Source organism: Schistocerca serialis, chromosome 9 (genome assembly GCF_023864345.2).
Source record: "Schistocerca serialis cubense isolate TAMUIC-IGC-003099 chromosome 9, iqSchSeri2.2, whole genome shotgun sequence".
NCBI classification, from domain to species: Eukaryota; Metazoa; Arthropoda; class Insecta; order Orthoptera; family Acrididae; genus Schistocerca; species Schistocerca serialis.
The window spans coordinates 146,392,775-146,416,197 of NC_064646.1; the positions used below are offsets into that span (position 1 = coordinate 146,392,775).

Below are 23,423 nucleotides of genomic sequence, written 5' to 3' on the forward strand. Positions count from 1 at the left end.
AAGCACTCTGCTGTAGCCCCAGTGGCGCAATTGGTTAGCGCACGGTACTTATAAGGCAGTAGCCGTGAGCAATGCCGGGGTTGTGAGTTCGAGCCTCACATGGGGCGTACTTTTATTTCGTAGCAGCTGACTATGGAAGCATCGGGACGCTAGATTTGAGATGTATCACGTACCTGAGAGACCATAAATGTGCGTGCACTGTAGTCAACGACTGCGTGTTCCTCGGTAGTATAGTGGTTAGTATCCCCGCGTGTCACGCGGGAGACCGGGGTTCGATTCCCCGCCGGGGAGATGCGATTTTTATATCGCGAAGGTTGCACGTGTGGCCCGAAGAAGCATTACCGTTGTGATCAAGGAATGTAATTGCTAAAAAATCGTAAGAAAGTCTGCGTCTTAGGAAGTGTTTCTCGTATTCTGCACACGACGTCGTCGTTTCACAACTCACAGGGTTTGCTGTCGACGCTGAATCAGCGCACCCCAAGATTAATGATCGAGCTCGAAGCACCCAAGAAAAAGAATGATTTTAGCAGAGCGTGGTTTCGATCCACGGACTTCTGGGTTATGGGCCCAGCACGCTTCCACTGCGCCACTCTGCTGTGCCGAGAGTAGCGCGCTCTTCGGTGCGTGACATGGGACACTTGGAAAAGCGTTGTCTGCGTCGCCTACCGTTTAATTAACTGTGTAGCATCTCCCAGCTTGACTTGTCTCGACTTTGCTCGACTGACGCTACGCTGACGCTTGCACGAAGCGATATTTACCGCGATCGTCTCGAGATGCAGCTGCGAGATGCTCAGGATTAACATTGCACTCCACGAAGGTGGAGACATTCGAATGCACTGCCTAGCTACGCGCCCGCAACTAACAAAATGCCGACCCTGCCAGGATTCGAACCTGGAATCTTCTGATCCGTAGTCAGACGCGTTATCCGTTGCGCCACAGGGCCACTGTTTGCGTTTTCTGCTACGAGGCGGGTGCACATCGCAAAGCAACGTGTTCTCCGTGGCTCGGCAATTGCATGTCATCCACTGACAACGGCGGCGCGGCCACTCTGGTCTTCCGCACTCTGCAGGGAGCTGCCACCAAGGAAGGCATCTCTCCTCCTGCTGCTCGGCCACGCAGCGCCTGCACAGCTTAGAGCTTGCCACACATCTGCCGTCGCTGTTGGACAGGTAGCGGAATGCAAGGCGCCCGTTTTTTTGCATTTTTTCGGTGATGACAAGCGGTTGACATGATTGTAAGTGTAGCATATAAAACAAGAATCGTATGAAGCATTCGTAGACAGGTGCTAAAGTCGTAGTATGGCCACAGGTGACGGTCGTATGACGGGTCTGTAGCCACAACAGGTTGGCATCAAAGTGAATACCGCTAACTGTAAGCACTCTGCTGTAGCCCCAGTGGCGCAATTGGTTAGCGCACGGTACTTATAAGGCAGTAGCCGTGAGCAATGCCGGGGTTGTGAGTTCGAGCCTCACCTGGGGCATACTTTTATTTCGTAGCAGCTGACTATGGAAGCATCGGGACGCTAGATTTGAGATGTATCACGTACCTGAGAGACCATAAATGTGCGTGCACTGTAGTCAACGACTGCGTGTTCCTCGGTAGTATAGTGGTTAGTATCCCCGCCTGTCACGCGGGAGACCGGGGTTCGATTCCCCGCCGGGGAGATGCGATTTTTATATCGCGAAGGTTGCACGTGTGGCCCGAAGAAGCATTACCGTTGTGATCAAGGAATGTAATTGCTAAAAAATCGTAAGAAAGTCTGCGTCTTAGGAAGTGTTTCTCGTATTCTGCACACGACGTCGTCGTTTCACAACTCACAGGGTTTGCTGTCGACGCTGAATCAGCGCACCCCAAGATTAATGATCGAGCTCGAAGCACCCAAGAAAAAGAATGATTTTAGCAGAGCGTGGTTTCGATCCACGGACTTCTGGGTTATGGGCCCAGCACGCTTCCACTGCGCCACTCTGCTGTGCCGAGAGAAGCGCGCTCTTCGGTGCGTGACATGGGACACTTGGAAAAGCGTTGTCTGCGTCGCCTACCGTTTAATTAACTGTGTAGCATCTCCCAGCTTGACTTGTCTCGACTTTGCTCGACTGACGCTACGCTGACGCTTGCACGAAGCGATATTTACCGCGATCGTCTCGAGATGCAGCTGCGAGATGCTCAGGATTAACATTGCACTCCACGAAGGTGGAGACATTCGAATGCACTGCCTAGCTACGCGCCCGCAACTAACAAAATGCCGACCCTGCCAGGATTCGAACCTGGAATCTTCTGATCCGTAGTCAGACGCGTTATCCGTTGCGCCACAGGGCCACTGTTTGCGTTTTCTGCTACGAGGCGGGTGCACATCGCAAAGCAACGTGTTCTCCGTGGCTCGGCAATTGCATGTCATCCACTGACAACGGCGGCGCGGCCACTCTGGTCTTCCGCACTCTGCAGGGAGCTGCCACCAAGGAAGGCATCTCTCCTCCTGCTGCTCGGCCACGCAGCGCCTGCACAGCTTAGAGCTTGCCACACATCTGCCGTCGCTGTTGGACAGGTAGCGGAATGCAAGGCGCCCGTTTTTTTGCATTTTTTCGGTGATGACAAGCGGTTGACATGATTGTAAGTGTAGCATATAAAACAAGAATCGTATGAAGCATTCGTAGACAGGTGCTAAAGTCGTAGTATGGCCACAGGTGACGGTCGTATGACGGGTCTGTAGCCACAACAGGTTGGCATCAAAGTGAATACCGCTAACTGTAAGCACTCTGCTGTAGCCCCAGTGGCGCAATTGGTTAGCGCACGGTACTTATAAGGCAGTAGCCGTGAGCAATGCCGGGGTTGTGAGTTCGAGCCTCACCTGGGGCATACTTTTATTTCGTAGCAGCTGACTATGGAAGCATCGGGACGCTAGATTTGAGATGTATCACGTACCTGAGAGACCATAAATGTGCGTGCACTGTAGTCAACGACTGCGTGTTCCTCGGTAGTATAGTGGTTAGTATCCCCGCCTGTCACGCGGGAGACCGGGGTTCGATTCCCCGCCGGGGAGATGCGATTTTTATATCGCGAAGGTTGCACGTGTGGCCCGAAGAAGCATTACCGTTGTGATCAAGGAATGTAATTGCTAAAAAATCGTAAGAAAGTCTGCGTCTTAGGAAGTGTTTCTCGTATTCTGCACACGACGTCGTCGTTTCACAACTCACAGGGTTTGCTGTCGACGCTGAATCAGCGCACCCCAAGATTAATGATCGAGCTCGAAGCACCCAAGAAAAAGAATGATTTTAGCAGAGCGTGGTTTCGATCCACGGACTTCTGGGTTATGGGCCCAGCACGCTTCCACTGCGCCACTCTGCTGTGCCGAGAGAAGCGCGCTCTTCGGTGCGTGACATGGGACACTTGGAAAAGCGTTGTCTGCGTCGCCTACCGTTTAATTAACTGTGTAGCATCTCCCAGCTTGACTTGTCTCGACTTTGCTCGACTGACGCTACGCTGACGCTTGCACGAAGCGATATTTACCGCGATCGTCTCGAGATGCAGCTGCGAGATGCTCAGGATTAACATTGCACTCCACGAAGGTGGAGACATTCGAATGCACTGCCTAGCTACGCGCCCGCAACTAACAAAATGCCGACCCTGCCAGGATTCGAACCTGGAATCTTCTGATCCGTAGTCAGACGCGTTATCCGTTGCGCCACAGGGCCACTGTTTGCGTTTTCTGCTACGAGGCGGGTGCACATCGCAAAGCAACGTGTTCTCCGTGGCTCGGCAATTGCATGTCATCCACTGACAACGGCGGCGCGGCCACTCTGGTCTTCCGCACTCTGCAGGGAGCTGCCACCAAGGAAGGCATCTCTCCTCCTGCTGCTCGGCCACGCAGCGCCTGCACAGCTTAGAGCTTGCCACACATCTGCCGTCGCTGTTGGACAGGTAGCGGAATGCAAGGCGCCCGTTTTTTTGCATTTTTTCGGTGATGACAAGCGGTTGACATGCTTGTAAGTGTAGCATATAAAACAAGAATCGTGTGAAGCATTCGTAGACAGGTGCTAAAGTCGTAGTATGGCCGCAGGTGACGGTCGTATGACGGGTCTGTAGCCACAACAGGTTGGCATCAAAGTGAATACCGCTAACTGTAAGCACTCTGCTGTTGCCCCAGTGGCGCAATTGGTTAGCGCACGGTACTTATAAGGCAGTAGCCGTGAGCAATGCCGGGGTTGTGAGTTCGAGCCTCACATGGGGCGTACTTTTATTTCGTAGCAGCTGACTATGGAAGCATCGGGACGCTAGATTTGAGATGTATCACGTACCTGAGAGACCATAAATGTGCGGGCACTGTAGTCAACGACTGCGTGTTCCTCGGTAGTATAGTGGTTAGTATCCCCGCCTGTCACGCGGGAGACCGGGGTTCGATTCCCCGCCGGGGAGATGCGATTTTTATATCGCGAAGGTTGCACGTGTGGCCCGAAGAAGCATTACCGTTGTGATCAAGGAATGTAATTGCTAAAAAATCGTAAGAAAGTCTGCGTCTTAGGAAGTGTTTCTCGTATTCTGCACACGACGTCGTCGTTTCACAACTCACAGGGTTTGCTGTCGACGCTGAATCAGCGCACCCCAAGATTAATGATCGAGCTCGAAGCACCCAAGAAAAAGAATGATTTTAGCAGAGCGTGGTTTCGATCCACGGACTTCTGGGTTATGGGCCCAGCACGCTTCCACTGCGCCACTCTGCTGTGCCGAGAGAAGCGCGCTCTTCGGTGCGTGACATGGGACACTTGGAAAAGCGTTGTCTGCGTCGCCTACCGTTTAATTAACTGTGTAGCATCTCCCAGCTTGACTTGTCTCGACTTTGCTCGACTGACGCTACGCTGACGCTTGCACGAAGCGATATTTACCGCGATCGTCTCGAGATGCAGCTGCGAGATGCTCAGGATTAACATTGCACTCCACGAAGGTGGAGACATTCGAATGCACTGCCTAGCTACGCGCCCGCAACTAACAAAATGCCGACCCTGCCAGGATTCGAACCTGGAACCTTCTGATCCGTAGTCAGACGCGTTATCCGTTGGGCCACAGAGCCACTGCTTGCGTTTCCTCCTATGAGGCGGGTGCACATCGCAAAGCAACGTGTTCTCCGTGGCTCGGCAATTGCATGTCGTCCACCGACAACGGCGGCGCGGCCACTCTGGTCTTCCGCACTCTGCAGGGAGCTGCCACCAAGGAAGGCATCTCTCCTCCTGCTGCTCGGCCACGCAGCGCCTGCACAGCTTAGAGCTTGCCACACATCTGCCGTCGCTGTTGGACAGGTAGCGGAATGCAAGGCGCCCGTTTTTTTGCATTTTTTCGGTGATGACAAGCGGTTGACATGCTTGTAAGTGTAGCATATAAAACAAGAATCGTGTGAAGCATTCGTAGACAGGTGCTAAAGTCGTAGTATGGCCGCAGGTGACGGTCGTATGACGGGTCTGTAGCCACAACAGGTTGGCATCAAAGTGAATACCGCTAACTGTAAGCACTCTGCTGTTGCCCCAGTGGCGCAATTGGTTAGCGCACGGTACTTATAAGGCAGTAGCCGTGAGCAATGCCGGGGTTGTGAGTTCGAGCCTCACATGGGGCGTACTTTTATTTCGTAGCAGCTGACTATGGAAGCATCGGGACGCTAGATTTGAGATGTATCACGTACCTGAGAGACCATAAATGTGCGGGCACTGTAGTCAACGACTGCGTGTTCCTCGGTAGTATAGTGGTTAGTATCCCCGCCTGTCACGCGGGAGACCGGGGTTCGATTCCCCGCCGGGGAGATGCGATTTTTATATCGCGAAGGTTGCACGTGTGGCCCGAAGAAGCATTACCGTTGTGATCAAGGAATGTAATTGCTAAAAAATCGTAAGAAAGTCTGCGTCTTAGGAAGTGTTTCTCGTATTCTGCACACGACGTCGTCGTTTCACAACTCACAGGGTTTGCTGTCGACGCTGAATCAGCGCACCCCAAGATTAATGATCGAGCTCGAAGCACCCAAGAAAAAGAATGATTTTAGCAGAGCGTGGTTTCGATCCACGGACTTCTGGGTTATGGGCCCAGCACGCTTCCACTGCGCCACTCTGCTGTGCCGAGAGAAGCGCGCTCTTCGGTGCGTGACATGGGACACTTGGAAAAGCGTTGTCTGCGTCGCCTACCGTTTAATTAACTGTGTAGCATCTCCCAGCTTGACTTGTCTCGACTTTGCTCGACTGACGCTACGCTGACGCTTGCACGAAGCGATATTTACCGCGATCGTCTCGAGATGCAGCTGCGAGATGCTCAGGATTAACATTGCACTCCACGAAGGTGGAGACATTCGAATGCACTGCCTAGCTACGCGCCCGCAACTAACAAAATGCCGACCCTGCCAGGATTCGAACCTGGAATATTCTGATCCGTAGTCAGACGCGTTATCCGTTGCGCCACAGAGCCACTGCTTGCGTTTCCTCCTATGAGGCGGGTGCACATCGCAAAGCAACGTGTTCTCCGTGGCTCGGCAATTGCATGTCATCCACTGACAACGGCGGCGCGGCCACTCTGGTCTTCCGCACGCTGCAGGGAGCTGCCACCAAGGAAGGCATCTCTCCTCCTGCTGCTCGGCCACGCAGCGCCTGCACAGCTTAGAGCTTGCCACACATCTGCCGTCGCTGTTGGACAGGTAGCGGAATGCAAGGCGCCCGTTTTTTTGCATTTTTTCGGTGATGACAAGCGGTTGACATGCTTGTAAGTGTAGCATATAAAACAAGAATCGTGTGAAGCATTCGTAGACAGGTGCTAAAGTCGTAGTGTGGCAGCAGGTGACGGTCGTATGACGGGTCTGTAGCCACAACAGGTTGGCATCAAAGTGAATACCGCTAACTGTAAGCACTCTGCTGTAGCCCCAGTGGCGCAATTGGTTAGCGCACGGTACTTATAAGGCAGTAGCCGTGAGCAATGCCGGGGTTGTGAGTTCGAGCCTCACCTGGGGCATACTATTATTTCGTAGCAGCTGACTATAAAGCATCGGGACGCTAGATTTGAGATGTATCACGTACCTGAGAGACCATAAATGTGCGTGCACTGTAGTCAACGACTGCGTGTTCCTCGGTAGTATTGTGGCTAGTATCCTCACCTGTCACGCGGGAGACCGGGGTTCGATTCCCCGCCGGGGAGATGCGATTTTTATATCGCGAAGGTTGCACGTGTGGCCCGAAGAAGCATTACCGTTGTGATCAAGGAATGTAATTGCTAAAAAATCGTAAGAAAGTCTGCGTCTTAGGAAGTGTTTCTCGTATTCTGCACACGACGTCGTCGTTTCACAACTCACAGGGTTTGCTGTCGACGCTGAATCAGCGCACCCCAAGATTAATGATCGAGCTCGAAGCACCCAAGAAAAAGAATGATTTTAGCAGAGCGTGGTTTCGATCCACGGACTTCTGGGTTATGGGCCCAGCACGCTTCCACTGCGCCACTCTGCTGTGCCGAGAGAAGCGCGCTCTTCGGTGCGTGACATGGGACACTTGGAAAAGCGTTGTCTGCGTCGCCTACCGTTTAATTAACTGTGTAGCATCTCCCAGCTTGACTTGTCTCGACTTTGCTCGACTGACGCTACGCTGACGCTTGCACGAAGCGATATTTACCGCGATCGTCTCGAGATGCAGCTGCGAGATGCTCAGGATTAACATTGCACTCCACGAAGGTGGAGACATTCGAATGCACTGCCTAGCTACGCGCCCGCAACTAACAAAATGCCGACCCTGCCAGGATTCGAACCTGGAATATTCTGATCCGTAGTCAGACGCGTTATCCGTTGCGCCACAGAGCCACTGCTTGCGTTTCCTCCTATGAGGCGGGTGCACATCGCAAAGCAACGTGTTCTCCGTGGCTCGGCAATTGCATGTCATCCACTGACAACGGCGGCGCGGCCACTCTGGTCTTCCGCACGCTGCAGGGAGCTGCCACCAAGGAAGGCATCTCTCCTCCTGCTGCTCGGCCACGCAGCGCCTGCACAGCTTAGAGCTTGCCACACATCTGCCGTCGCTGTTGGACAGGTAGCGGAATGCAAGGCGCCCGTTTTTTTGCATTTTTTCGGTGATGACAAGCGGTTGACATGCTTGTAAGTGTAGCATATAAAACAAGAATCGTGTGAAGCATTCGTAGACAGGTGCTAAAGTCGTAGTGTGGCAGCAGGTGACGGTCGTATGACGGGTCTGTAGCCACAACAGGTTGGCATCGAAGTGAATACCGCTAACTGTAAGCACTCTGCTGTAGCCCCAGTGGCGCAATTGGTTAGCGCACGGTACTTATAAGGCAGTAGCCGTGAGCAATGCCGGGGTTGTGAGTTCGAGCCTCACCTGGGGCATACTATTATTTCGTAGCAGCTGACTATAAAGCATCGGGACGCTAGATTTGAGATGTATCACGTACCTGAGAGACCATAAATGTGCGTGCACTGTAGTCAACGACTGCGTGTTCCTCGGTAGTATTGTGGCTAGTATCCTCACCTGTCACGCGGGAGACCGGGGTTCGATTCCCCGCCGGGGAGATGCGATTTTTATATCGCGAAGGTTGCACGTGTGGCCCGAAAAAGCATTACCGTTGTGATCAAGGAATGTAATTGCTAAAAAATCGTAAGAAAGTCTGCGTCTTAGGAAGTGTTTCTCGTATTCTGCACACGACGTCGTCGTTTCACAACTCACAGGGTTTGCTGTCGACGCTGAATCAGCGCACCCCAAGATTAATGATCGAGCTCGAAGCACCCAAGAAAAAGAATAATTTTAGCAGAGCGTGGTTTCGATCCACGGACCTCTGGGTTATGGGCCCAACACGCTTCCACTGCGCCACTCTGCTGTACGGAGAGAAGCGCGCTCTTCGGTGCGTGACATGGGACACTTGGAAAAGCGTTGTCTGCGTCGCCTACCGTTTAATTAACTGTGGAGCATCTCCCAGCTTGACTTGTCTCGACTTTGCTCGGCTGACGCTTGCACGAAGCGATATTTACCGCGATCGTCTCGAGATGCAGCTGCGAGATGCTCAGGATTAACATTGCACTCCACGAAGGTGGAGACATTCGAATGCACTGCCTAGCTACGCGCCCGCAACTAACAAAATGCCGACCCTGCCAGGATTCGAACCTGGAACCTTCTGATCCGTAGTCAGACGCGTTATCCGTTTTTTTTTTTTTTTTTTTTTTTTTTATGAACTCATTCTGTGATGTTGGATGGTTTTTCATAATGAGGGAACTTAATCTGTTGAAAAATGTGGATAAAGAAAGAAAAATCAAGTGAAAACTGTGAAACGTAGACTTCTTACGGACACACATAATACATGACACAGATCTCAGATTATTGTCACAGTATATCATTCAACACATCATCCAATACCTTCCTTTTGAAAGAGTATGTGTAGCATATTTCCAAAATGCTTGGTGTGGTTCCGTTGGGCGCGTAGCTTGTAATATTCCTCCGTGATGTAGCAGTTGTAGTCCTCAATGGTGTCCGTGGTCGTTTTGTGGATGACAAAGTGAACAAAATTGCCGTATAGCCACAGTATGGTATTATTTTTCTGACGCGGAAAATACATCATGTCCGGGGCCGAGAGTTCGGTGGTGGTGATGAATCTACCATCATTGCGCCTGAGGAATGCGACCTGCTGCTTAATGTGGTTCCATATGGTATTGTATCCTTGACAAGTAAACCTGTGAACTGTCGTATCCACATATCCACAACGGCGACACAAGGGAGTATCATGAAGTCCTATAGCATGGAGCCTCTCATTGTTGGCGATGATATCGTTAACCACTTGATACCATGTCGACTGTACTGACATGCTTAAGACTTTATTATGAATATTCTTCCAAACAGTATTCCAATCTTTGGATGGATATTTTTTCTCGATTCGATTCCTGGCTGAACAGCGCCATGGAATAGAAGTAGCAGATGACGTGGCGCTACGGCTGGGTGTCAGATGTATACTCTCTTTGTAACTGATCTCAGTGAAGTAAAGTCTGACATGGTGCAGCTTAAAATGAATCGGAGCCACATTGACAGGAGCATCTAAACTCTGAGGTTCAGTCAGATGAAACAGTTGCGTCGTAATACTGTCGGGGTACTTACGGAGATGTTCTCGAGTACGCTTGATAAATAAAGTCACTGTCTTTTGACGAATATCTCTGAGTCCGAGGCCACCGGCGACCGGAGGTAAGGTCACTGTACGAGCTGCCACTTTAAATATACAGCCTCTCCATAACAGCTGACAAACTGCCCTCGTAATATTTTTGGCGATGCCCAAGGGCATAGGTAGACATTGCCCCAGGTAAATCGCTTTTGACAGGATCACACAGTTAATCAGTTTTACCCTTTGCATTAAATTGAGGTCCCTATTTCGATGCTCTATTAATGAGCCTCTGATGTTGGTAAGCATGTTCTTCCAGTTAACGGAAGCCATCTTGAGCGGGCAGCTAGAAAATGTGACACCGAGAGACTTATGTTGGTTCGTGGAAGTGATCCAATCTAAGTCTGCGTTCGCATAACCATTGAGGCTGAGCATAGAGCTTTTCGTGTTATTCACAGCAGCACCAGTAGCACCACAATAAACGTGTAAGGCGGTCTTAAGAGTTTGAACATCGTCGTCACTCCGAACTATGACCCCTAAATCATCTGCATACACATTGGTGACTTTCTTTACCGACATAATCGTGATCCCTTCCAAGAGAACGTTTAAATGTCGGACAAGAGGTTCCAGAGCTATGACATAGAGCAGCATGGAGAGTGGGCTTCCTTGCGGGAATCCACGACAAATATTTATGGCTCTCGTGCATTGACCGTTGACAAGTACTTTTGCCGTCATCCCAGTAATCATACTTTGCAAAGACTTCAAGCACCGTCCCCCAAAACCCAGGGCCGACATTGTTTTAAAAAGATAACGATGATCAATCCGGTCAAAAGCATTTGCAAAATCAATAAAGCATAGAGCACCTTGAAGTTGAGCTGCCGAAAAAATGGAAATCACATCACGATATTCACTGACCGTTTTGATGATACTTCTATGCGGAAGGGCCGTTTGGTCCTGCGCAATGACACGTTGTAGGACTGGAGTCAGTCGCAATTTCAGTGCACGGGCAACAATTTTATAGTCTCCATTTAATAAACATATAGGTCGCAGACGACGTACATCCTTCATTCCTCGCCCCTTGGGTACCATCACAAAGACACCCTCTTTAAACTCCGAGGGTATGGAGATACCGTTGATGACTTCATTGATGATGGCGGTGAGCACATCGCCCAGAACATTCCAAAACCTGTAGTATAATTCGACTGGTAAACCATCCGGCCCAGGCGTCTTGTTTACCGGAGAAGTTTTGACGATATCCAAAACATCATCACTAGTAAATATGTCCAATAGCGCCCTATTCTCGTCCTCAGTAACTATCGAGTCTGTTCCGTGAAGTAACGTCGCCACAGACTGTTCATTGATGTCAGGGGCAGTATATAAACTCGTAAAAAAGCGATGGATTTCGTTAATGATGTCACGTTGTTCATGGAGCACATCGTTATTCACATCGCGCAGGGTGTTGATAAAACTATTCCTTCTATTCTTTGCGTGCCGGAGGAGATGATACAAAGAGGCATTTTCATCTTCGACAGTGGAATGTGATCTTGACTTTACCTTCAAACCATCAAGTTGTCGTCGTTTCAGTTGGGTTAAAATCGCCTTAATTTTCTTTATTTGCATGAAATGGTCAGCAGACAAAACGGGACGAGCATACAGTTCTCGCAAACAGGTATAATAAAATTCAATAGTGTCTTTCCGAAGTTGAGCCCTGGCCTTGCCATAGTCGATCAAAGTCATCCTAAGCTTCCTTTTAGCATAGTGGGTCCACCACTCAATGGTGGAAACGTATCTGGGGCGCGCTCTGAGGCACATATTCCAGGTCACTTGGATGGATTCATTTAAGTCTGTTTCGTGAAGAAGACTGACATTCAATTTCCAAAGACCGCGTCCCCAATAGGTTGTTTGCCGGGCAAGATGTATGCTACAACGAACTCCACAGTGATCAGAAAAACTGGTGGGAATCGTGTCTATTGAAGATGCACACTGCATTAAACTATCGGATATATAAATTCTGTCAATTCTACTGGCCGCCAAGTTCGTCATATATGTAAACTTAACAGCTGTGGGGTGAAATAATTCCCATGCGTCTGTAAGACGTAAGGCTGTGACACAATCTTTCAGTGCTTGAGAGAAGTTAAAGTTCGGTTTTTGATCTTTTGACTTCAGTACACAGTTCCAGTCGCCAGCTATAATGAGATTTTCTGAATTGTCGTTTAATAAGTGAACCATTTCGCCGGTGAAAAAAGTTGTCCTGGCCGCTCGGGAGCTGCTACCAGAGGGGGCATAGACATTAACAACCGTCGTATTAAAGATTTTACAAGAGATTCCGCGACCGGATTCTAGAAGACACAAAGGCTCCGCCGGTATACCATGTTTCACCAAAATAGCCGTTCCACATTCATTTTCGAAAGCAACATTTAAAATTTCAGTAAACCCCGGGAAATTAAATTCACTGACCATTACCTCCTGCAAGAGAGCAATATCGGTATCCGAATTATACAAGAAATCTTTCAAAGCCGCCAATTTTGTTGGGCTCCTAATCCTGTTAATATTCAAAGTCATTATATTGTAAGTCTGTGACATTCTCTGTAAACGTCGTTCCATTTAGGAAGAGAAAACAAATGGACACACCAACATAAAGACCAGTGTAACGTTCAACAAAATCGTCCTGTTATTATCTGTGGACAAATGAGGCATTTCATTTTAGCGCAGCGATCCAGGGTGCCCTGCGAGGAGACTTTCGTCAACTGGTATGCTATCAATGATCATCGGCAGCGTGTCAACTGCCGTCGTTGCTCGTGGTGCACAGTCATCTTCCTTGTCCGTCGCCCAGTCCAACCTAGGGGAAGACCGATCCGTGCTACATTCACGAGATGGCCGTCTGGGTGGACCATCATTGGGAGCCGCCAAGCCTTCTTTACACTCTATCCCTCCTCTAGACCTGTGTGTTACAGGGTTTCTACCATCTTCCCTATCTGGACTATACGTTGAACTATCTGAAATATCCTTATTGTCCTCTGGTCCATCATTGCTTTGGTCATCGTCCATCTTCGTAATCTGACGCAACTTTTCCCTGGTTTTTGGGACCTCGTGCGCCGCCGCCGGATGGGCAATCCGCCTCTTCTTGTTTTTTCGCGATCTAGGCGGGGAAGAGACCATATCTTGCCCGTCATCCGGTGGGGAGTGAGGCAGAGTAACTCCGACAGTGGCTGAGTATTCCAACTCCTGGAGCACTGTCGCATCAGTTCGACGCTGGGGAGTATCAGTCGAAACCTCTGGGTTAACTGGCACTTCGTTTTGTAGCCGGGGTAAAGCAGGTTCGCCCTGGTCAGAGACCGTGGAATCGTGCAGGGGAACTGCTTGAGATACATGGTCGGTACCCGTCGCTTGGATGACACTTGTCGCAACGGGAGGGGACGGTGGAGCGATGACAGCCGCAGCCGCATACGAGAGCGGTATATTTACAACTCCAGGTGAGCGCGTGACGCTATCTCCGGGTGGTAACTGCGCGATCCGACGCCGCGAACACTCGGCGCGAATATGCTCCGTCGAGTTACATATAGAACAAGTTCGCGGCTGTCCATCATAAATAACTAAAGCACGATACCCGGATACACTGATGAAGGACGGGATGTGCTTCAGCAAATCAATTCGAACCTGCCTCACGCCGTTCAGTACAGGCAACGGATAATCATTTCCCCACTTTTCTTCGTGAATAGAAAGGACACGTCCATATGCACGTAAAACCTCGCTCACATGATCACAAGGGATTTCGAAAGGAAGTTCAAATATCCGCACCGTACGCAAACCAAGTCCACCAAAAGAGACGTGAACTTCGGTAACACTCCCATCAGAACGTGTAAATCTCATAACACCACCACTTTCTTCAACGATACGACTACAGAGATCAGAATCCTTCAATTTAACAAATCCGACTGTTGCAAGGTGCGACAAATGTATTCCAGTAATAGCATCGGAAGGAATCTTGACTTGGTCAAGCACAAAATATTGAAATTCCAGGGCAGACGGTTTAACACATCCTCGTTCAAAAGTAAACTTAAGAGTATCTCTTCTAGAAATCAAAGCCATCTTCAAACTGGCACCATTACACAAACATCAACACGAGCACCCAGACAGCACAAACGAATGTAGTGATAACGGAACGAAAAATCAACTAATAACAAGATAAACAACACAATATGGCGTCACAAGCAGCAGCAAACTTGCCTTGCCCTGAGCAGCGACGGAGCACAGCGTAAACACGTCCGCTCTCCACGACGGCTCAAGCCGGAATACCTCCGTTGGGCCACAGAGCCACTGCTTGCGTTTCCTCCTATGAGGCGGGTGCACATCGCAAAGCAACGTGTTCTCCGTGGCTCGGCAATTGCATCTCGTCCACCGACAACGGCGGCGCGGCCACTCTGGTCTTCCGCACTCTGCAGGGAGCTGCCACCAAGGAAGGCATCTCTCCTCCTGCTGCTCGGCCACGCAGCGCCTGCACAGCTTAGAGCTTGCCACACATCTGCCGTCGCTGTTGGACAGGTAGCGGAATGCAAGGCGCCCGTTTTTTTGCATTTTTTCGGTGATGACAAGCGGTTGACATGCTTGTAAGTGTAGCATATAAAACAAGAATCGTGTGAAGCATTCGTAGACAGGTGCTAAAGTCGTAGTATGGCCGCAGGTGACGGTCGTATGACGGGTCTGTAGCCACAACAGGTTGGCATCAAAGTGAATACCGCTAACTGTAAGCACTCTGCTGTAGCCCCAGTGGCGCAATTGGTTAGCGCACGGTACTTATAAGGCAGTAGCCGTGAGCAATGCCGGGGTTGTGAGTTCGAGCCTCACCTGGGGCATACTTTTATTTCGTAGCAGCTGACTATGGAAGCATCGGGACGCTAGATTTGAGATGTATCACGTACCTGAGAGACCATAAATGTGCGTGCACTGTAGTCAACGACTGCGTGTTCTTCGGTAGTATTGTGGCTAGTATCCTCACCTGTCACGCGGGAGACCGGGGTTCGATTCCCCGCCGGGGAGATGCGATTTTTATATCGCGAAGGTTGCACGTGTGGCCTGAAAAAGCATTACCGTTGTGATCAAGGAATGTAATTGCTAAAAAATCGTAAGAAAGTCTGCGTCTTAGGAAGTGTTTCTCGTATTCTGCACACGACGTCGTCGTTTCACAACTCACAGGGTTTGCTGTCGACGCTGAATCAGCGCACCCCAAGATTAATGATCGAGCTCGAAGCACCCAAGAAAAAGAATGATTTTAGCAGAGCGTGGTTTCGATCCACGGACTTCTGGGTTATGGGCCCAGCACGCTTCCACTGCGCCACTCTGCTGTGCCGAGAGAAGCGCGCTCTTCGGTGCGTGACATGGGACACTTGGAAAAGCGTTGTCTGCGTCGCCTACCGTTTAATTAACTGTGGAGCATCTCCCAGCTTGACTTGTCTCGACTTTGCTCGGCTGACGCTTGCACGAAGCGATATTTACCGCGATCGTCTCGAGATGCAGCTGCGAGATGCTCAGGATTAACATTGCACTCCACGAAGGTGGAGACATTCGAATGCACTGCCTAGCTACGCGCCCGCAACTAACAAAATGCCGACCCTGCCAGGATTCGAACCTGGAACCTTCTGATCCGTAGTCAGACGCGTTATCCGTTGGGCCACAGAGCCACTGCTTGCGTTTCCTCCTATGAGGCGGGTGCACATCGCAAAGCAACGTGTTCTCCGTGGCTCGGCAATTGCATGTCGTCCACCGACAACGGCGGCGCGGCCACTCTGGTCTTCCGCACCCTGCAGGGAGCTGCCACCAAGGAAGGCATCTCTCCTCCTGCTGCTCGGCCACGCAGCGCCTGCACAGCTTAGAGCTTGCCACACATCTGCCGTCGCTGTTGGACAGGTAGCGGAATGCAAGGCGCCCGTTTTTTTGCATTTTTTCGGTGATGACAAGCGGTTGACATGCTTGTAAGTGTAGCATATAAAACAAGAATCGTGTGAAGCATTCGTAGACAGGTGCTAAAGTCGTAGTATGGCCGCAGGTGACGGTCGTATGACGGGTCTGTAGCCACAACAGGTTGGCATCAAAGTGAATACCGCTAACTGTAAGCACTCTGCTGTTGCCCCAGTGGCGCAATTGGTTAGCGCACGGTACTTATAAGGCAGTAGCCGTGAGCAATGCCGGGGTTGTGAGTTCGAGCCTCACCTGGGGCATACTTTTATTTCGTAGCAGCTGACTATGGAAGCATCGGGACGCTAGATTTGAGATGTATCACGTACCTGAGAGACCATAAATGTGCGTGCACTGTAGTCAACGACTGCGTGTTCCTCGGTAGTATTGTGGCTAGTATCCTCACGTGTCACGCGGGAGACCGGGGTTCGATTCCCCGCCGGGGAGATGCGATTTTTATATCGCGAAGGTTGCACGTGTGGCCCGAAGAAGCATTACCGTTGTGATCAAGGAATGTAATTGCTAAAAAATCGTAAGAAAGTCTGCGTCTTAGGAAGTGTTTCTCGTATTCTGCACACGACGTCGTCGTTTCACAACTCACAGGGTTTGCTGTCGACGCTGAATCAGCGCACCCCAAGATTAATGATCGAGCTCGAAGCACCCAAGAAAAAGAATAATTTTAGCAGAGCGTGGTTTCGATCCACGGACCTCTGGGTTATGGGCCCAGCACGCTTCCACTGCGCCACTCTGCTGTACGGAGAGAAGCGCGCTCTTCGGTGCGTGACATGGGACACTTGGAAAAGCGTTGTCTGCGTCGCCTACCGTTTAATTAACTGTGGAGCATCTCCCAGCTTGACTTGTCTCGACTTTGCTCGGCTGACGCTTGCACGAAGCGATATTTACCGCGATCGTCTCGAGATGCAGCTGCGAGATGCTCAGGATTAACATTGCACTCCACGAAGGTGGAGACATTCGAATGCACTGCCTAGCTACGCGCCCGCAACTAACAAAATGCCGACCCTGCCAGGATTCGAACCTGGAACCTTCTGATCCGTAGTCAGACGCGTTATCCGTTGGGCCACAGAGCCACTGCTTGCGTTTCCTCCTATGAGGCGGGTGCACATCGCAAAGCAACGTGTTCTCCGTGGCTCGGCAATTGCATGTCGTCCACCGACAACGGCGGCGCGGCCACTCTGGTCTTCCGCACTCTGCAGGGAGCTGCCACCAAGGAAGGCATCTCTCCTCCTGCTGCTCGGCCACGCAGCGCCTGCACAGCTTAGAGCTTGCCACACATCTGCCGTCGCTGTTGGACAGGTAGCGGAACGCAAGGCGCCCGTTTTTTTGCATTTTTTCGGTGATGACAAGCGGTTGACATGCTTGTAAGTGTAGCATATAAAACAAGAATCGTGTGAAGCATTCGTAGACAGGTGCTAAAGTCGTAGTATGGCCGCAGGTGACGGTCGTATGACGGGTCTGTAGCCACAACAGGTTGGCATCAAAGTGAATACCGCTAACTGTAAGCACTCTGCTGTAGCCCCAGTGGCGCAATTGGTTAGCGCACGGTACTTATAAGGCAGTAGCCGTGAGCAATGCCGGGGTTGTGAGTTCGAGCCTCACATGGGGCGTACTTTTATTTCGTAGCAGCTGACTATGGAAGCATCGGGACGCTAGATTTGAGATGTATCACGTACCTGAGAGACCATAAATGTGCGTGCACTGTAGTCAACGACTGCGTGTTCCTCGGTAGTATAGTGGTTAGTATCCCCGCGTGTCACGCGGGAGACCGGGGTTCGATTCCCCGCCGGGGAGATGCGATTTTTATATCGCGAAGGTTGCACGTGTGGCCCGAAGAAGCATTACCGTTGTGATCAAGGAATGTAATTGCTAAAAAATCGTAAGAAAGTCTGCGTCTTAGGAAGTGTTTCTCGTATTCTGCACACGACGTCGTCGTTTCACAACTCACAGGGTTTGCTGTCGACGCTGAATCAGCGCACCCCAAGATTAATGATCGAGCTCGAAGCACCCAAGAAAAAGAATGATTTTAGCAGAGCGTGGTTTCGATCCACGGACTTCTGGGTTATGGGCCCAGCACGCTTCCACTGCGCCACTCTGCTGTGCCGAGAGTAGCGCGCTCTTCGGTGCGTGACATGGGACACTTGGAAAAGCGTTGTCTGCGTCGCCTACCGTTTAATTAACTGTGTAGCATCTCCCAGCTTGACTTGTCTCGACTTTGCTCGACTGACGCTACGCTGACGCTTGCACGAAGCGATATTTACCGCGATCGTCTCGAGATGCAGCTGCGAGATGCTCAGGATTAACATTGCACTCCACGAAGGTGGAGACATTCGAATGCACTGCCTAGCTACGCGCCCGCAACTAACAAAATGCCGACCCTGCCAGGATTCGAACCTGGAATCTTCTGATCCGTAGTCAGACGCGTTATCCGTTGCGCCACAGGGCCACTGTTTGCGTTTTCTGCTACGAGGCGGGTGCACATCGCAAAGCAACGTGTTCTCCGTGGCTCGGCAATTGCATGTCATCCACTGACAACGGCGGCGCGGCCACTCTGGTCTTCCGCACTCTGCAGGGAGCTGCCACCAAGGAAGGCATCTCTCCTCCTGCTGCTCGGCCACGCAGCGCCTGCACAGCTTAGAGCTTGCCACACATCTGCCGTCGCTGTTGGACAGGTAGCGGAATGCAAGGCGCCCGTTTTTTTTGCATTTTTTCGGTGATGACAAGCGGTTGACATGATTGTAAGTGTAGCATATAAAACAAGAATCGTATGAAGCATTCGTAGACAGGTGCTAAAGTCGTAGTATGGCCACAGGTGACGGTCGTATGACGGGTCTGTAGCCACAACAGGTTGGCATCAAAGTGAATACCGCTAACTGTAAGCACTCTGCTGTAGCCCCAGTGGCGCAATTGGTTAGCGCACGGTACTTATAAGGCAGTAGCCGTGAGCAATGCCGGGGTTGTGAGTTCGAGCCTCACCTGGGGCATACTTTTATTTCGTAGCAGCTGACTATGGAAGCATCGGGACGCTAGATTTGAGATGTATCACGTACCTGAGAGACCATAAATGTGCGTGCACTGTAGTCAACGACTGCGTGTTCCTCGGTAGTATAGTGGTTAGTATCCCCGCCTGTCACGCGGGAGACCGGGGTTCGATTCCCCGCCGGGGAGATGCGATTTTTATATCGCGAAGGTTGCACGTGTGGCCCGAAGAAGCATTACCGTTGTGATCAAGGAATGTAATTGCTAAAAAATCGTAAGAAAGTCTGCGTCTTAGGAAGTGTTTCTCGTATTCTGCACACGACGTCGTCGTTTCACAACTCACAGGGTTTGCTGTCGACGCTGAATCAGCGCACCCCAAGATTAATGATCGAGCTCGAAGCACCCAAGAAAAAGAATGATTTTAGCAGAGCGTGGTTTCGATCCACGGACTTCTGGGTTATGGGCCCAGCACGCTTCCACTGCGCCACTCTGCTGTGCCGAGAGAAGCGCGCTCTTCGGTGCGTGACATGGGACACTTGGAAAAGCGTTGTCTGCGTCGCCTACCGTTTAATTAACTGTGTAGCATCTCCCAGCTTGACTTGTCTCGACTTTGCTCGACTGACGCTACGCTGACGCTTGCACGAAGCGATATTTACCGCGATCGTCTCGAGATGCAGCTGCGAGATGCTCAGGATTAACATTGCACTCCACGAAGGTGGAGACATTCGAATGCACTGCCTAGCTACGCGCCCGCAACTAACAAAATGCCGACCCTGCCAGGATTCGAACCTGGAATCTTCTGATCCGTAGTCAGACGCGTTATCCGTTGCGCCACAGGGCCACTGTTTGCGTTTTCTGCTACGAGGCGGGTGCACATCGCAAAGCAACGTGTTCTCCGTGGCTCGGCAATTGCATGTCATCCACTGACAACGGCGGCGCGGCCACTCTGGTCTTCCGCACTCTGCAGGGAGCTGCCACCAAGGAAGGCATCTCTCCTCCTGCTGCTCGGCCACGCAGCGCCTGCACAGCTTAGAGCTTGCCACACATCTGCCGTCGCTGTTGGACAGGTAGCGGAATGCAAGGCGCCCGTTTTTTTGCATTTTTTCGGTGATGACAAGCGGTTGACATGATTGTAAGTGTAGCATATAAAACAAGAATCGTATGAAGCATTCGTAGACAGGTGCTAAAGTCGTAGTATGGCCACAGGTGACGGTCGTATGACGGGTCTGTAGCCACAACAGGTTGGCATCAAAGTGAATACCGCTAACTGTAAGCACTCTGCTGTAGCCCCAGTGGCGCAATTGGTTAGCGCACGGTACTTATAAGGCAGTAGCCGTGAGCAATGCCGGGGTTGTGAGTTCGAGCCTCACCTGGGGCATACTTTTATTTCGTAGCAGCTGACTATGGAAGCATCGGGACGCTAGATTTGAGATGTATCACGTACCTGAGAGACCATAAATGTGCGTGCACTGTAGTCAACGACTGCGTGTTCCTCGGTAGTATAGTGGTTAGTATCCCCGCCTGTCACGCGGGAGACCGGGGTTCGATTCCCCGCCGGGGAGATGCGATTTTTATATCGCGAAGGTTGCACGTGTGGCCCGAAGAAGCATTACCGTTGTGATCAAGGAATGTAATTGCTAAAAAATCGTAAGAAAGTCTGCGTCTTAGGAAGTGTTTCTCGTATTCTGCACACGACGTCGTCGTTTCACAACTCACAGGGTTTGCTGTCGACGCTGAATCAGCGCACCCCAAGATTAATGATCGAGCTCGAAGCACCCAAGAAAAAGAATGATTTTAGCAGAGCGTGGTTTCGATCCACGGACTTCTGGGTTATGGGCCCAGCACGCTTCCACTGCGCCACTCTGCTGTGCCGAGAGAAGCGCGCTCTTCGGTGCGTGACATGGGACACTTGGAAAAGCGTTGTCTGCGTCGCCTACCGTTTAATTAACTGTGTAGCATCTCCCAGCTTGACTTGTCTCGACTTTGCTCGACTGACGCTACGCTGACGCTTGCACGAAGCGATATTTACCGCGATCGTCTCGAGATGCAGCTGCGAGATGCTCAGGATTAACATTGCACTCCACGAAGGTGGAGACATTCGAATGCACTGCCTAGCTACGCGCCCGCAACTAACAAAATGCCGACCCTGCCAGGATTCGAACCTGGAATCTTCTGATCCGTAGTCAGACGCGTTATCCGTTGCGCCACAGGGCCACTGTTTGCGTTTTCTGCTACGAGGCGGGTGCACATCGCAAAGCAACGTGTTCTCCGTGGCTCGGCAATTGCATGTCATCCACTGACAACGGCGGCGCGGCCACTCTGGTCTTCCGCACTCTGCAGGGAGCTGCCACCAAGGAAGGCATCTCTCCTCCTGCTGCTCGGCCACGCAGCGCCTGCACAGCTTAGAGCTTGCCACACATCTGCCGTCGCTGTTGGACAGGTAGCGGAATGCAAGGCGCCCGTTTTTTTGCATTTTTTCGGTGATGACAAGCGGTTGACATGATTGTAAGTGTAGCATATAAAACAAGAATCGTATGAAGCATTCGTAGACAGGTGCTAAAGTCGTAGTATGGCCACAGGTGACGGTCGTATGACGGGTCTGTAGCCACAACAGGTTGGCATCAAAGTGAATACCGCTAACTGTAAGCACTCTGCTGTAGCCCCAGTGGCGCAATTGGTTAGCGCACGGTACTTATAAGGCAGTAGCCGTGAGCAATGCCGGGGTTGTGAGTTCGAGCCTCACCTGGGGCATACTTTTATTTCGTAGCAGCTGACTATGGAAGCATCGGGACGCTAGATTTGAGATGTATCACGTACCTGAGAGACCATAAATGTGCGTGCACTGTAGTCAACGACTGCGTGTTCCTCGGTAGTATAGTGGTTAGTATCCCCGCCTGTCACGCGGGAGACCGGGGTTCGATTCCCCGCCGGGGAGATGCGATTTTTATATCGCGAAGGTTGCACGTGTGGCCCGAAGAAGCATTACCGTTGTGATCAAGGAATGTAATTGCTAAAAAATCGTAAGAAAGTCTGCGTCTTAGGAAGTGTTTCTCGTATTCTGCACACGACGTCGTCGTTTCACAACTCACAGGGTTTGCTGTCGACGCTGAATCAGCGCACCCCAAGATTAATGATCGAGCTCGAAGCACCCAAGAAAAAGAATGATTTTAGCAGAGCGTGGTTTCGATCCACGGACTTCTGGGTTATGGGCCCAGCACGCTTCCACTGCGCCACTCTGCTGTGCCGAGAGAAGCGCGCTCTTCGGTGCGTGACATGGGACACTTGGAAAAGCGTTGTCTGCGTCGCCTACCGTTTAATTAACTGTGTAGCATCTCCCAGCTTGACTTGTCTCGACTTTGCTCGACTGACGCTACGCTGACGCTTGCACGAAGCGATATTTACCGCGATCGTCTCGAGATGCAGCTGCGAGATGCTCAGGATTAACATTGCACTCCACGAAGGTGGAGACATTCGAATGCACTGCCTAGCTACGCGCCCGCAACTAACAAAATGCCGACCCTGCCAGGATTCGAACCTGGAATCTTCTGATCCGTAGTCAGACGCGTTATCCGTTGCGCCACAGGGCCACTGTTTGCGTTTTCTGCTACGAGGCGGGTGCACATCGCAAAGCAACGTGTTCTCCGTGGCTCGGCAATTGCATGTCATCCACTGACAACGGCGGCGCGGCCACTCTGGTCTTCCGCACTCTGCAGGGAGCTGCCACCAAGGAAGGCATCTCTCCTCCTGCTGCTCGGCCACGCAGCGCCTGCACAGCTTAGAGCTTGCCACACATCTGCCGTCGCTGTTGGACAGGTAGCGGAATGCAAGGCGCCCGTTTTTTTGCATTTTTTCGGTGATGACAAGCGGTTGACATGATTGTAAGTGTAGCATATAAAACAAGAATCGTATGAAGCATTCGTAGACAGGTGCTAAAGTCGTAGTATGGCCACAGGTGACGGTCGTATGACGGGTCTGTAGCCACAACAGGTTGGCATCAAAGTGAATACCGCTAACTGTAAGCACTCTGCTGTAGCCCCAGTGGCGCAATTGGTTAGCGCACGGTACTTATAAGGCAGTAGCCGTGAGCAATGCCGGGGTTGTGAGTTCGAGCCTCACCTGGGGCATACTTTTATTTCGTAGCAGCTGACTATGGAAGCATCGGGACGCTAGATTTGAGATGTATCACGTACCTGAGAGACCATAAATGTGCGTGCACTGTAGTCAACGACTGCGTGTTCCTCGGTAGTATTGTGGCTAGTATCCTCACCTGTCACGCGGGAGACCGGGGTTCGATTCCCCGCCGGGGAGATGCGATTTTCATATCGCGAAGGTTGCACGTGTGGCCCGAAAAAGCATTACCGTTGTGATCAAGGAATGTAATT

The 23,423-nt window shown here is 51.1% G+C and overlaps 48 non-coding genes across 48 annotated transcripts; 23 read left to right on the forward strand and 25 right to left on the reverse strand.

Moving 5' to 3' along the window:
• The first annotated feature begins 15 nt into the window (after positions 1–15).
• Positions 16–107, forward strand: Trnai-uau (transfer RNA isoleucine (anticodon UAU)). Its single transcript is given in 2 exon segments — positions 16–53; positions 72–107. It is a non-coding gene; the product is annotated as a tRNA-Ile (tRNA).
• Positions 108–219: 112 nt separating this feature from the next.
• Trnad-guc (transfer RNA aspartic acid (anticodon GUC)) lies at positions 220–291 on the forward strand. Its single transcript has one exon. It is a non-coding gene; the product is annotated as a tRNA-Asp (tRNA).
• A 233-nt stretch (positions 292–524) lies between these two features.
• Positions 525–596, reverse strand: Trnam-cau (transfer RNA methionine (anticodon CAU)). Its single transcript has one exon. It is a non-coding gene; the product is annotated as a tRNA-Met (tRNA).
• Positions 597–870: 274 nt separating this feature from the next.
• Trnar-acg (transfer RNA arginine (anticodon ACG)) lies at positions 871–943 on the reverse strand. The gene has a single exon. It is a non-coding gene; the product is annotated as a tRNA-Arg (tRNA).
• A 445-nt stretch (positions 944–1,388) lies between these two features.
• Positions 1,389–1,480, forward strand: Trnai-uau (transfer RNA isoleucine (anticodon UAU)). The gene is given in 2 exon segments: positions 1,389–1,426; positions 1,445–1,480. It is a non-coding gene; the product is annotated as a tRNA-Ile (tRNA).
• A 112-nt stretch (positions 1,481–1,592) lies between these two features.
• Positions 1,593–1,664, forward strand: Trnad-guc (transfer RNA aspartic acid (anticodon GUC)). Its single transcript has one exon. It is a non-coding gene; the product is annotated as a tRNA-Asp (tRNA).
• Positions 1,665–1,897: 233 nt separating this feature from the next.
• On the reverse strand, positions 1,898–1,969 carry Trnam-cau (transfer RNA methionine (anticodon CAU)). Its single transcript has one exon. It is a non-coding gene; the product is annotated as a tRNA-Met (tRNA).
• Positions 1,970–2,243: 274 nt separating this feature from the next.
• Trnar-acg (transfer RNA arginine (anticodon ACG)) lies at positions 2,244–2,316 on the reverse strand. Its single transcript has one exon. It is a non-coding gene; the product is annotated as a tRNA-Arg (tRNA).
• Positions 2,317–2,761: 445 nt separating this feature from the next.
• Positions 2,762–2,853, forward strand: Trnai-uau (transfer RNA isoleucine (anticodon UAU)). The gene is given in 2 exon segments: positions 2,762–2,799; positions 2,818–2,853. It is a non-coding gene; the product is annotated as a tRNA-Ile (tRNA).
• A 112-nt stretch (positions 2,854–2,965) lies between these two features.
• Positions 2,966–3,037, forward strand: Trnad-guc (transfer RNA aspartic acid (anticodon GUC)). Its single transcript has one exon. It is a non-coding gene; the product is annotated as a tRNA-Asp (tRNA).
• A 233-nt stretch (positions 3,038–3,270) lies between these two features.
• Positions 3,271–3,342, reverse strand: Trnam-cau (transfer RNA methionine (anticodon CAU)). Its single transcript has one exon. It is a non-coding gene; the product is annotated as a tRNA-Met (tRNA).
• A 274-nt stretch (positions 3,343–3,616) lies between these two features.
• On the reverse strand, positions 3,617–3,689 carry Trnar-acg (transfer RNA arginine (anticodon ACG)). The gene has a single exon. It is a non-coding gene; the product is annotated as a tRNA-Arg (tRNA).
• Positions 3,690–4,134: 445 nt separating this feature from the next.
• Positions 4,135–4,226, forward strand: Trnai-uau (transfer RNA isoleucine (anticodon UAU)). Its single transcript is given in 2 exon segments — positions 4,135–4,172; positions 4,191–4,226. It is a non-coding gene; the product is annotated as a tRNA-Ile (tRNA).
• A 112-nt stretch (positions 4,227–4,338) lies between these two features.
• Trnad-guc (transfer RNA aspartic acid (anticodon GUC)) lies at positions 4,339–4,410 on the forward strand. The gene has a single exon. It is a non-coding gene; the product is annotated as a tRNA-Asp (tRNA).
• A 233-nt stretch (positions 4,411–4,643) lies between these two features.
• Positions 4,644–4,715, reverse strand: Trnam-cau (transfer RNA methionine (anticodon CAU)). Its single transcript has one exon. It is a non-coding gene; the product is annotated as a tRNA-Met (tRNA).
• Positions 4,716–4,989: 274 nt separating this feature from the next.
• On the reverse strand, positions 4,990–5,062 carry Trnar-acg (transfer RNA arginine (anticodon ACG)). The gene has a single exon. It is a non-coding gene; the product is annotated as a tRNA-Arg (tRNA).
• Positions 5,063–5,507: 445 nt separating this feature from the next.
• Trnai-uau (transfer RNA isoleucine (anticodon UAU)) lies at positions 5,508–5,599 on the forward strand. Its single transcript is given in 2 exon segments — positions 5,508–5,545; positions 5,564–5,599. It is a non-coding gene; the product is annotated as a tRNA-Ile (tRNA).
• A 112-nt stretch (positions 5,600–5,711) lies between these two features.
• On the forward strand, positions 5,712–5,783 carry Trnad-guc (transfer RNA aspartic acid (anticodon GUC)). Its single transcript has one exon. It is a non-coding gene; the product is annotated as a tRNA-Asp (tRNA).
• Positions 5,784–6,016: 233 nt separating this feature from the next.
• On the reverse strand, positions 6,017–6,088 carry Trnam-cau (transfer RNA methionine (anticodon CAU)). Its single transcript has one exon. It is a non-coding gene; the product is annotated as a tRNA-Met (tRNA).
• A 274-nt stretch (positions 6,089–6,362) lies between these two features.
• Trnar-acg (transfer RNA arginine (anticodon ACG)) lies at positions 6,363–6,435 on the reverse strand. The gene has a single exon. It is a non-coding gene; the product is annotated as a tRNA-Arg (tRNA).
• Positions 6,436–6,880: 445 nt separating this feature from the next.
• On the forward strand, positions 6,881–6,972 carry Trnai-uau (transfer RNA isoleucine (anticodon UAU)). Its single transcript is given in 2 exon segments — positions 6,881–6,918; positions 6,937–6,972. It is a non-coding gene; the product is annotated as a tRNA-Ile (tRNA).
• Positions 6,973–7,388: 416 nt separating this feature from the next.
• Trnam-cau (transfer RNA methionine (anticodon CAU)) lies at positions 7,389–7,460 on the reverse strand. The gene has a single exon. It is a non-coding gene; the product is annotated as a tRNA-Met (tRNA).
• Positions 7,461–7,734: 274 nt separating this feature from the next.
• On the reverse strand, positions 7,735–7,807 carry Trnar-acg (transfer RNA arginine (anticodon ACG)). The gene has a single exon. It is a non-coding gene; the product is annotated as a tRNA-Arg (tRNA).
• A 445-nt stretch (positions 7,808–8,252) lies between these two features.
• On the forward strand, positions 8,253–8,344 carry Trnai-uau (transfer RNA isoleucine (anticodon UAU)). Its single transcript is given in 2 exon segments — positions 8,253–8,290; positions 8,309–8,344. It is a non-coding gene; the product is annotated as a tRNA-Ile (tRNA).
• Positions 8,345–8,760: 416 nt separating this feature from the next.
• On the reverse strand, positions 8,761–8,832 carry Trnam-cau (transfer RNA methionine (anticodon CAU)). The gene has a single exon. It is a non-coding gene; the product is annotated as a tRNA-Met (tRNA).
• A 6,024-nt stretch (positions 8,833–14,856) lies between these two features.
• Positions 14,857–14,948, forward strand: Trnai-uau (transfer RNA isoleucine (anticodon UAU)). Its single transcript is given in 2 exon segments — positions 14,857–14,894; positions 14,913–14,948. It is a non-coding gene; the product is annotated as a tRNA-Ile (tRNA).
• A 417-nt stretch (positions 14,949–15,365) lies between these two features.
• Trnam-cau (transfer RNA methionine (anticodon CAU)) lies at positions 15,366–15,437 on the reverse strand. The gene has a single exon. It is a non-coding gene; the product is annotated as a tRNA-Met (tRNA).
• A 263-nt stretch (positions 15,438–15,700) lies between these two features.
• Trnar-acg (transfer RNA arginine (anticodon ACG)) lies at positions 15,701–15,773 on the reverse strand. Its single transcript has one exon. It is a non-coding gene; the product is annotated as a tRNA-Arg (tRNA).
• A 445-nt stretch (positions 15,774–16,218) lies between these two features.
• Positions 16,219–16,310, forward strand: Trnai-uau (transfer RNA isoleucine (anticodon UAU)). The gene is given in 2 exon segments: positions 16,219–16,256; positions 16,275–16,310. It is a non-coding gene; the product is annotated as a tRNA-Ile (tRNA).
• Positions 16,311–16,727: 417 nt separating this feature from the next.
• On the reverse strand, positions 16,728–16,799 carry Trnam-cau (transfer RNA methionine (anticodon CAU)). The gene has a single exon. It is a non-coding gene; the product is annotated as a tRNA-Met (tRNA).
• Positions 16,800–17,062: 263 nt separating this feature from the next.
• Trnar-acg (transfer RNA arginine (anticodon ACG)) lies at positions 17,063–17,135 on the reverse strand. The gene has a single exon. It is a non-coding gene; the product is annotated as a tRNA-Arg (tRNA).
• A 445-nt stretch (positions 17,136–17,580) lies between these two features.
• On the forward strand, positions 17,581–17,672 carry Trnai-uau (transfer RNA isoleucine (anticodon UAU)). The gene is given in 2 exon segments: positions 17,581–17,618; positions 17,637–17,672. It is a non-coding gene; the product is annotated as a tRNA-Ile (tRNA).
• Positions 17,673–17,784: 112 nt separating this feature from the next.
• On the forward strand, positions 17,785–17,856 carry Trnad-guc (transfer RNA aspartic acid (anticodon GUC)). Its single transcript has one exon. It is a non-coding gene; the product is annotated as a tRNA-Asp (tRNA).
• A 233-nt stretch (positions 17,857–18,089) lies between these two features.
• Trnam-cau (transfer RNA methionine (anticodon CAU)) lies at positions 18,090–18,161 on the reverse strand. Its single transcript has one exon. It is a non-coding gene; the product is annotated as a tRNA-Met (tRNA).
• Positions 18,162–18,435: 274 nt separating this feature from the next.
• On the reverse strand, positions 18,436–18,508 carry Trnar-acg (transfer RNA arginine (anticodon ACG)). Its single transcript has one exon. It is a non-coding gene; the product is annotated as a tRNA-Arg (tRNA).
• Positions 18,509–18,954: 446 nt separating this feature from the next.
• Trnai-uau (transfer RNA isoleucine (anticodon UAU)) lies at positions 18,955–19,046 on the forward strand. Its single transcript is given in 2 exon segments — positions 18,955–18,992; positions 19,011–19,046. It is a non-coding gene; the product is annotated as a tRNA-Ile (tRNA).
• Positions 19,047–19,158: 112 nt separating this feature from the next.
• Positions 19,159–19,230, forward strand: Trnad-guc (transfer RNA aspartic acid (anticodon GUC)). The gene has a single exon. It is a non-coding gene; the product is annotated as a tRNA-Asp (tRNA).
• A 233-nt stretch (positions 19,231–19,463) lies between these two features.
• On the reverse strand, positions 19,464–19,535 carry Trnam-cau (transfer RNA methionine (anticodon CAU)). Its single transcript has one exon. It is a non-coding gene; the product is annotated as a tRNA-Met (tRNA).
• A 274-nt stretch (positions 19,536–19,809) lies between these two features.
• On the reverse strand, positions 19,810–19,882 carry Trnar-acg (transfer RNA arginine (anticodon ACG)). The gene has a single exon. It is a non-coding gene; the product is annotated as a tRNA-Arg (tRNA).
• Positions 19,883–20,327: 445 nt separating this feature from the next.
• On the forward strand, positions 20,328–20,419 carry Trnai-uau (transfer RNA isoleucine (anticodon UAU)). The gene is given in 2 exon segments: positions 20,328–20,365; positions 20,384–20,419. It is a non-coding gene; the product is annotated as a tRNA-Ile (tRNA).
• A 112-nt stretch (positions 20,420–20,531) lies between these two features.
• Positions 20,532–20,603, forward strand: Trnad-guc (transfer RNA aspartic acid (anticodon GUC)). Its single transcript has one exon. It is a non-coding gene; the product is annotated as a tRNA-Asp (tRNA).
• A 233-nt stretch (positions 20,604–20,836) lies between these two features.
• On the reverse strand, positions 20,837–20,908 carry Trnam-cau (transfer RNA methionine (anticodon CAU)). The gene has a single exon. It is a non-coding gene; the product is annotated as a tRNA-Met (tRNA).
• A 274-nt stretch (positions 20,909–21,182) lies between these two features.
• Positions 21,183–21,255, reverse strand: Trnar-acg (transfer RNA arginine (anticodon ACG)). The gene has a single exon. It is a non-coding gene; the product is annotated as a tRNA-Arg (tRNA).
• Positions 21,256–21,700: 445 nt separating this feature from the next.
• On the forward strand, positions 21,701–21,792 carry Trnai-uau (transfer RNA isoleucine (anticodon UAU)). The gene is given in 2 exon segments: positions 21,701–21,738; positions 21,757–21,792. It is a non-coding gene; the product is annotated as a tRNA-Ile (tRNA).
• Positions 21,793–21,904: 112 nt separating this feature from the next.
• Positions 21,905–21,976, forward strand: Trnad-guc (transfer RNA aspartic acid (anticodon GUC)). Its single transcript has one exon. It is a non-coding gene; the product is annotated as a tRNA-Asp (tRNA).
• Positions 21,977–22,209: 233 nt separating this feature from the next.
• Trnam-cau (transfer RNA methionine (anticodon CAU)) lies at positions 22,210–22,281 on the reverse strand. Its single transcript has one exon. It is a non-coding gene; the product is annotated as a tRNA-Met (tRNA).
• Positions 22,282–22,555: 274 nt separating this feature from the next.
• Trnar-acg (transfer RNA arginine (anticodon ACG)) lies at positions 22,556–22,628 on the reverse strand. Its single transcript has one exon. It is a non-coding gene; the product is annotated as a tRNA-Arg (tRNA).
• Positions 22,629–23,073: 445 nt separating this feature from the next.
• On the forward strand, positions 23,074–23,165 carry Trnai-uau (transfer RNA isoleucine (anticodon UAU)). The gene is given in 2 exon segments: positions 23,074–23,111; positions 23,130–23,165. It is a non-coding gene; the product is annotated as a tRNA-Ile (tRNA).
• Positions 23,166–23,423: the final 258 nt, after the last annotated feature.